This window comes from Mastomys coucha, unplaced genomic scaffold (genome assembly GCF_008632895.1).
Source record: "Mastomys coucha isolate ucsf_1 unplaced genomic scaffold, UCSF_Mcou_1 pScaffold18, whole genome shotgun sequence".
Lineage (NCBI taxonomy): Eukaryota > Metazoa > Chordata > Mammalia > Rodentia > Muridae > Mastomys > Mastomys coucha.
Genome location: NW_022196900.1, coordinates 112,823,979 through 112,831,478, shown reverse-complemented (window position 1 = coordinate 112,831,478; position 7,500 = coordinate 112,823,979).

Below are 7,500 nucleotides of genomic sequence, written 5' to 3'. Positions count from 1 at the left end.
TCACTGTGTGGGGTGGCATGATGTCATGGGATCTCCAGATGATGTTCTCTCCATTAAAGTGGCACTTGGGAGCCGGACTGAAGGCTGCTCTAGGCACAGGAGGATGCGAGTGAGCTTAAAGCCCCGGGGTCACCAGGGGTCACCAAGTCCCCCTTGGTCTTCCTCTAGATAATCCAGAACCTGTCTGCACTTGGCCCATTCCCCACAGACCCCAAAGCTCCAAGTGTTTCCCTTTCCCGAATGCACAGAAGACTTATGAAAGGTGGCTGCTTTTCTCTGAGAATGAAAGTCCTGTAGCTACTACCTCATAACCAAAACACTTCCTCTTAGAGACTCCCCAATGACCCCCAAATCAACTAACTTACAAGGCTTGGGCTCAGGCAGCAAACAAAGCTTAGAAGTTTCTGGGGTCCTTCCAAGACTCACGAGGCTCCTTGGTGTGGTTAACAGCTGCTAGGGATTGAGACTCCATGCAGGGAGCTGCAGAGCGCCTGAGCTGTCCTGCTGCTGAGGTGAAGTGGCTGTGAGTCACTCATGTTCCTGTGAGGAACCCCTCACATGAACCCCTGAGGGTGACCCCATAAACTCGCTGGCTCTCTGAGCTGGACTTCTGTCTCTAGTTTCTTTATTCTGTTAATGAAACTTAATTGGGCTTAGTAGTTTGTTTGCAACCCCAGAAAAGGTCACTCCAGAGGTCAAAGGCCTTTCCTGTGCTGTAATTCCAGGTCTACTCTTGAGGCTGCAGGACAGACTCTGCATTCAGGAAACCCTGGTCTGTGAGACAAAAGAGCCAGGATGTGAGGCCTGACTGAGATAGTAGGCTGCAGGCAGGGAAGAAGTGAGCCCTCTCTCTGTGAACCAGGGAGAGCCATTGCTTCCTGGATCAAGTTCAAAGCCATCTTCTGCTTCTCAGAGGTCATGACGCTGTGTCCTGTGGTGCCTACTGCATTAGAGAAGGTAACTAATTTACACAGCCACCCGCTGAAGTGCTTGTGTTGTTGGGTTTGAGGCAGAGTCTGTCCTGAAACTTGAATGGACCCTCCCTCCTGCCTCTGCCTCCTCATTGCTGAGCTCTCTGTGTGAGATGCCACACTCCAGCATTTAAACATTGATGTCAGAAAGCACACTCTCTCACAGGAACACTCTGAAAGATGTGGGACGGTCCGTCTGCACCTTGGCTTGGGAAATCACAGGTGTTGTTCATAGACGACTGCCTTCAAGGCCCCAGCCCAAAACACCTTGGTGAGTGACCGCAGCTGCCCTGCCTCCGAACTCTGCTCTGGTGGGCTGTGGGTGTGGCTCGGATGCTGAATAAGAAGCCATCCCTACATCTGTCTTCCTCTCTCTCTCTCTCTCTCTCTCTCTCTCTCTCTCTTTCTCTCTCTCTCTCTCTCTCTCTCTCTCTCCCTCTCCCTCTCCCTCTCCCTCTCTCTGTCCTTTCTCTCTCTTTCTTTGTCCTCTCTCTCCCTCTCTCTCTTTCTCCCCTACCCTGTTTTGCATCTTGCTCCTCTCCTCTCTTCTCTTCTCTCCCTCTTTTATGTCTTTCTCCTTTCTCTTGTTCTCCATCTCTTCTCTCTCTCTTCAGATACGAGCAATGCTCCCTTAGCACCATCAGTTCCTGAAAGCAGGTGCCCATCTCAGAGGAACACTACTGCATATGGTCAGCATGCAATGGGCACCCCAGAAAGAGGCAGTGCCTTCTCACCAGGGACTTCGGGCTAGTGATGGACCATCTGCCATGGCATGTCTGTCTCAGCACCCTCCAGCTTGCATGGAACGTGGGCCAGATGTTCTCTGGAGGTCTCTCTTCTTGCTCAAGGCTCTGACAACGCCACCCTTCATTTCTTCCCATCCAGCAGCTGCTAATGCCATTCAAATAATCTAATTTGGAATTCTGTTTGGAACACCAACAGCTTCACTCGCCTAAGCAGAACAAAGGGACGGGGCAGGGGCCTTCGTGGGAGATGTGCGGGGTGTTTTTAGACAGGAAGCCAACAGTCTGTTCCCTCATCAGGGCTCTGACCTCTGGTTTTGGGAGAAAACAAGCTGGGTGCAGAGAACATAAATATTTTACTTTGGGCAATTCTTCAATCTGGGCTGAAACAAATGTCTCCACTGGATCCCGCCCCCTCCCCTGTGCAACTCATCTTCAGAGAGGGGAAGATTGGAGAGAGGGAGTAGGTTTAAAATGTCATTTGTCAGTTTTGAGGAAATGAGACTTGGCGGCCCAGCTATTCATTTAGGGAGGAGAGGCCACGCTCTCCGATTCCTCCCATTCCCTCTTTCCCGCTGTGGTTTTCATTTCCTCTTCTTTTGAGGTGATCTTGCTCTGCACCCCTAGCTGAGGCCAGACCCATGATCCTGCCACCTCAGCTCACCAGCCAGGCTCAGCTTGACAAAGCTCTTGGAGGGAACGATGCTGCTTTCCTTCTAACAGCAGCCTGGCTTTCACCTGGAGGGAAGGAGACCGGTTCTTCCAGCAGGGGTGAGAAGCGCAGGGGCTTCTCACCTGGTCATTGTCTGGAGTGGAGACGTTGCCTCTGCACTGCGGCCTTCTGCACACTTCAGACCAGTAACTCACAACCCTGCGGGCCTACTCCCAGGTGGCTCTGTCAAGGCGATAAAGGGATTGGGGAGATGCTATTGTGGATGCAGTTTGTTGCCTCAGCTCAAGTCCCGGGACCCACGTGGTTGAAGGAAACAACCAATTGTTGACCTCTGACCTTCTCAGCACGCCACGGTGTGAGTGCCATGCAGATCCCACATGTATCTCCTCTTTACCTCTCCACACACCCATTCAGTTAACAAATGTAATAACGGTTTTAATAAAAAATTGAATGTGGGGCTCTTCAGGGGTGATATATGGAAAGCCTAATTAGTCAATGAAATCAGCAAAAGTGGGGCTTCCTGCTGTGATTGACAGTTGGGCCGACCAATGAAGAGGGTGCTTTTCATAATTGTGGGAGTGGGTCACTGGAAACTTACTTTGTAGTTAAGAATGCTTGCTGCTCTTGCAGAGGACCTGGGTTTAGTTCCCGGCACCCACATCAGGCAGCTCCCAACCATTGTAGCTCCAGTTTCCAGCTTTCTTGGGTAACCGCATTCACATTGCATTCCTCCACACAGACACACAGGCAAACACATAATTAAAATGATAAAGACTTGAATGAGCAAAATCAAGCTGTGCTCCGCTCGCAAGAGTTAAAGGGAGATGAACCATGTTCTGCTGAACATGGTCGGAGGTCTCTGGCTGCATGGTGCTGGAGAAGGCTATCGGGGTTCAAGTGAAATGTCCCTCATAGGCTCCCATAGTGAATGAACACTTGGTTCCCAGACTCCTTCTGGAAACTTTTGGCAACTGTATGAAGAGGGAGCCCACCTGGAGGATATACACCACTAGGGGGCCTTGGGGCCCTTTTCCTGCCCTGGCCCCCTCCCCTCCTCCTGTCTGTTTCACCGTTTCTGTGAGCTAAGCAGCCTTGCTCAATCACATTTCCCCTCCATGATCTTCTGCCGCATCTCAGACCCAGAGACAGCACATTGTGGATGGAAACTGCTGGAACTCTGATATTCTCAGAGGGTAAAATTGAGGTGAGCACACAGGGTTTGGGGTGGGTAGAGTGGGAGGGCTCCCTCTCTCTGGTCAGGTCCAGAGGGCAGAAGGCAGGAGTCTATACTGATACAGGAGAAAGGGCTAGAGCTGGGTACACAAATGATTTAGAGGCAGAGGGTGAGACCGCTGAATGTCACACTGAGATATTTCAACACCAGAGCAAAGGCAGGCTGCTCTTGAGCCCAGGGAGGACAGCAGAGCAATTATCCTAGAGCACAGAGGAGCTCCCAAGACTGCTTCATGAAGCCACTCAAGCATTGTTAGGGTGATGTATTAGTTAGGGTTCCTCTTGCTATATATGACGAAGCACCATGACCCAAAGCCACACAGGGAGGACCTGGCTCCTACTTCTATATCACTATTAGTCTTCCAAAGAAGTCAGGGCAGAAACACACACAGAGCAGGAACCCGGAGGCAGGAGCTGATGCAGAGGCCATGGAGGGGTGCTGCTGACTGGTTTGCTCAGTTGCTTTTTATTGAAGGCAGGACCACTAGCCCAGGGGTGACCTCACCCACAATGGGCGTGGTCCTCCCTCATCAATCTCTAATTTTAAAAATGTCCTATAGGCTTGTCTGCAGCCTGATCTATGGTAGCATTTTGTTTGTTTCTAATTGAGGTTCCCTCTTCTCTGATGACTGTAGCTTGTGTCAGGTTGACATGAAAACCTTCCAGCACAGGTGAGAGCCTTCAGCCTGCACTCACCTTACGAAAAGGACCACAGTGCTTAGGATAGGGAGTGTGAGCAGGGTCAGAGTGTGGCTGGAGTGTGTGTGTGTGTGACATAAGTGACCTGCTCACCGGGGGTGGGGGGTTCAGCCTGTCATCCTGGCTTCCTCTTGGACTGGGATGGAGTGGTCCTGTTCAGAACCCTCAGGTTCCTCTAGTTCTTACTTCAGGAGCTCTAAGTGCCAGACGACCTCTTGTTATAGACGGCCAACCTGCCAGTGTGACTTTGTATGTCTGACGTCATCTTGAAGCTCAGTTACATTCCTTTCTCAGGCCACCTTGGGACACCCTCATCCAGGCCAGAAGGGTCCACAGTTGTCCATAGAGTGCCCTAGGGATACGGCTCTGTTTGTGGCCAATCCCAGCTCTGCTCCAAGGGCCGTGTTCTAGCTCATGTGGAGCTACCGGATGGAGTGGCTCCTGCAGTGGGGTGGAGGTAGCTGAGCCTGCCGCAGCCTGGCCCCTCCTTCCTCCACGACTCCCCCTTCAGTGTCCAGGCAAACTGACATAGAAACCCTGTAGCTTCAGACCCAGTTTGCAAACACCAGTCAGGCTGGGTCACCTCCATCAGCTGAGCACAACACCTCAGCGGGAGCGCTCCTTTCAGATCCTGGACCTGACCCAGGGTGTAGGGATGGAGTCAAAGAAACATGAGAGGCTTTAAGGACCTGCCTGACACACTTCTGTCAGCTCTGCTGATTCCAGCTCAGCAAAAAAATGGAAGATTCTGTCTAGGAGAGATGAATGCCCTGGCACCCTATGCCCAGGCTGCCTTATTTGAACTGCTCTGGGAAGGTGTCACGGGAACACAGATAACCCATCATCTGGACCAGGAGCCTCTTCTGCAGGTTGAGGCTAGATGCTCACTCTGCTCTGGGAGGGTGTCATGAGACATCCTGGGAGGGACTAGGTAACTCTACCTCTCCCCCACAAAGTCCCAACAACACACCAAAGTTCAATCCATCAAAGTTCGACCTGGGGAACTAATGAATTGGGTAAAGGGCATGGTTAGGATGGTGGGTGATCCTAATGCAGCCACACTGGAAAATCTCCAGTCAACAGGGATGATGGCTTTTCCAGGTCTGTGCAAATGAATCCCTTTCCTTTAGTCTTCCTTAGTCTCTCCCCAAGATCCAGAGGCCTCTTCTAGAGCCAATCAGCTGTACAGTGTACTCCCCGGAGACTGTCCACCCTGACCTTGGGCTCCTTGAACCAATCATCAGCTGCACAGCCTACTCCCTGGAGACTGTCCACCCTGACCTCAGGCTCCTCGGCTGACTCTTTTATTCTCACCCCGCCCACGTGGGCACCTGCCTCGGCTCATGCTACCTTGCTTCCTCAATGTCCAGCACATGGTGTCTGCACAGGATGTTTGCATCGCATTGGCAAGTGCTCTGGGCTCTCTCACCCGAGAGCCCTGTGATGTAAGGTGTCAGCAGCTCCCAAGCTTCCTTCCTCACAACGTAGCCCCTCACGCCCCTTTCCCCATCTCCATGATTTCTGTTCCAGCCAGCACTTCTTATCCCCATTAACATACGTTATTGCTTCGATTGTTACTGCTTGTTTCTGGCCAGGCTTCCCTCTCCATAGGAGCTCCTTGAGCGTCAGGCAAACCAGAACCCTGGTTTCTAGCATTGGCCAGATGGGGCACAGCTCTGTATCCTGGCCGCTGGACGGAGTCTCTGACTCTCAGCAACTGTGACTTTGGACAGAAGACAGGAATAGCTGGATGGACAGATCTGCGGCAGAGTAGAAAGGCTGCTTGCAGTTCTGTGGCTAGGATGGACCTCAGATCTTGGCGAGGTGGGAGGGATTTGCTCAGACTTTAACAGCCTCAGAGCCTGCAACTGCCACGGCTACACTCGGAGTCTCTCAACACATCTGATAAATAAGTGCTGTGAATGTGTCACCCTTCATCATGGATGCTGGTTGTGGCTTGACTTAAGAATGGCCCACTTAGGCTCATGGGCCTGAATGCTTGGTCCATAGGGAGTGGCACTGTTAGTAGGTGTGACCCTGTTGGAGTGGGTGTGGCCTTGTTGGGGGAGTTGTGGCCTTGTTGTAGGTGTGGCCTTGTTAGAGTAGGTGTGGCCTTGTTGGAATAGGTGTGGCCTTGTTAGAGTAGGTGTGGCCTTGTTGGGGGAGGTGTGACCTTGTTAGAGTAGGTGTGGCCTTGTTGGGGGAGGTGTGACCTTGTTGTAGTGGGTGTGACCTTGTTGTAGTTGGAGTGGCCTTGTTGAGAAAGTTGTGTCATTGTGAAGGCCGGCTGCTGAGGTCTCCTGTGCTTAAGCTAGATACAGTGTAACACACAGTCTCTCCTGCTGTGTGTGGATCCAGAAGCAGAACTCTCAGCTAAGTCTCCAGGATTATGCCTGCCTGCAGGCCACCATGCTTCTTGCCATAATGATAATGGACTAAACCTCTGAAGCTGTAAGCCAGCCCCAGTTAAATGTTTTCACAGCAATGAAACCCTAACTAAGACAGCGCTGTAGTCACTCACTGCTGCAAGGCCATAGACCAGCATCCCATCCTCAGAGTGAGGAAATCTTGAAGCATCCGAAGGTGATAGGGCAAAGAAAATACTAAACTCAGCTGACTGCACTTGGTACAAAGTTAACAATGTCAAGAAGCCCATGACGAACAGGGGTCTTTGAGGGCCTGGGCACTGCACAGAATGTGCCTTTTCAAAATCAATCTGTCACATAGCCTCCATTACTGGGCTTGGGGACCTTAGAACATGTCCTTTGCCCAGAGACACAAAAGCCTACCACTCAACCGTACCTGGCCAGCTACGGCTCAGCTACAGCTCAGTGTAGGGGTCCCTGGTACCAGCTACGGCTCAGTGTAGGGGTCCCTGGTACCAGCTACGGCTCAGTGCAGGGGTCCCTGAGTACCAGGGTCCTCTTCCCTGATGGATCAGGGACGACTCAGTGCAGGGGTCCCTGGGACCAGCTACGGCTCAGTGCAGGGGTCCCTGGGTACCAGGATTCTCTTCCCTGATGGATCAGGGACGGCTCAGTGCAGGGGTCCCTGGTACCAGCTACGGCTCAGTGCAGGGGTCCCTGGTACCAGCTACGGCTCAGTGCAGAGGTCCCTGGTACCAGCTACGGCTCAGTGCAGGGGTCCCTGGTACCAGCTACGGCTCAGTGCAGGGGTCCCT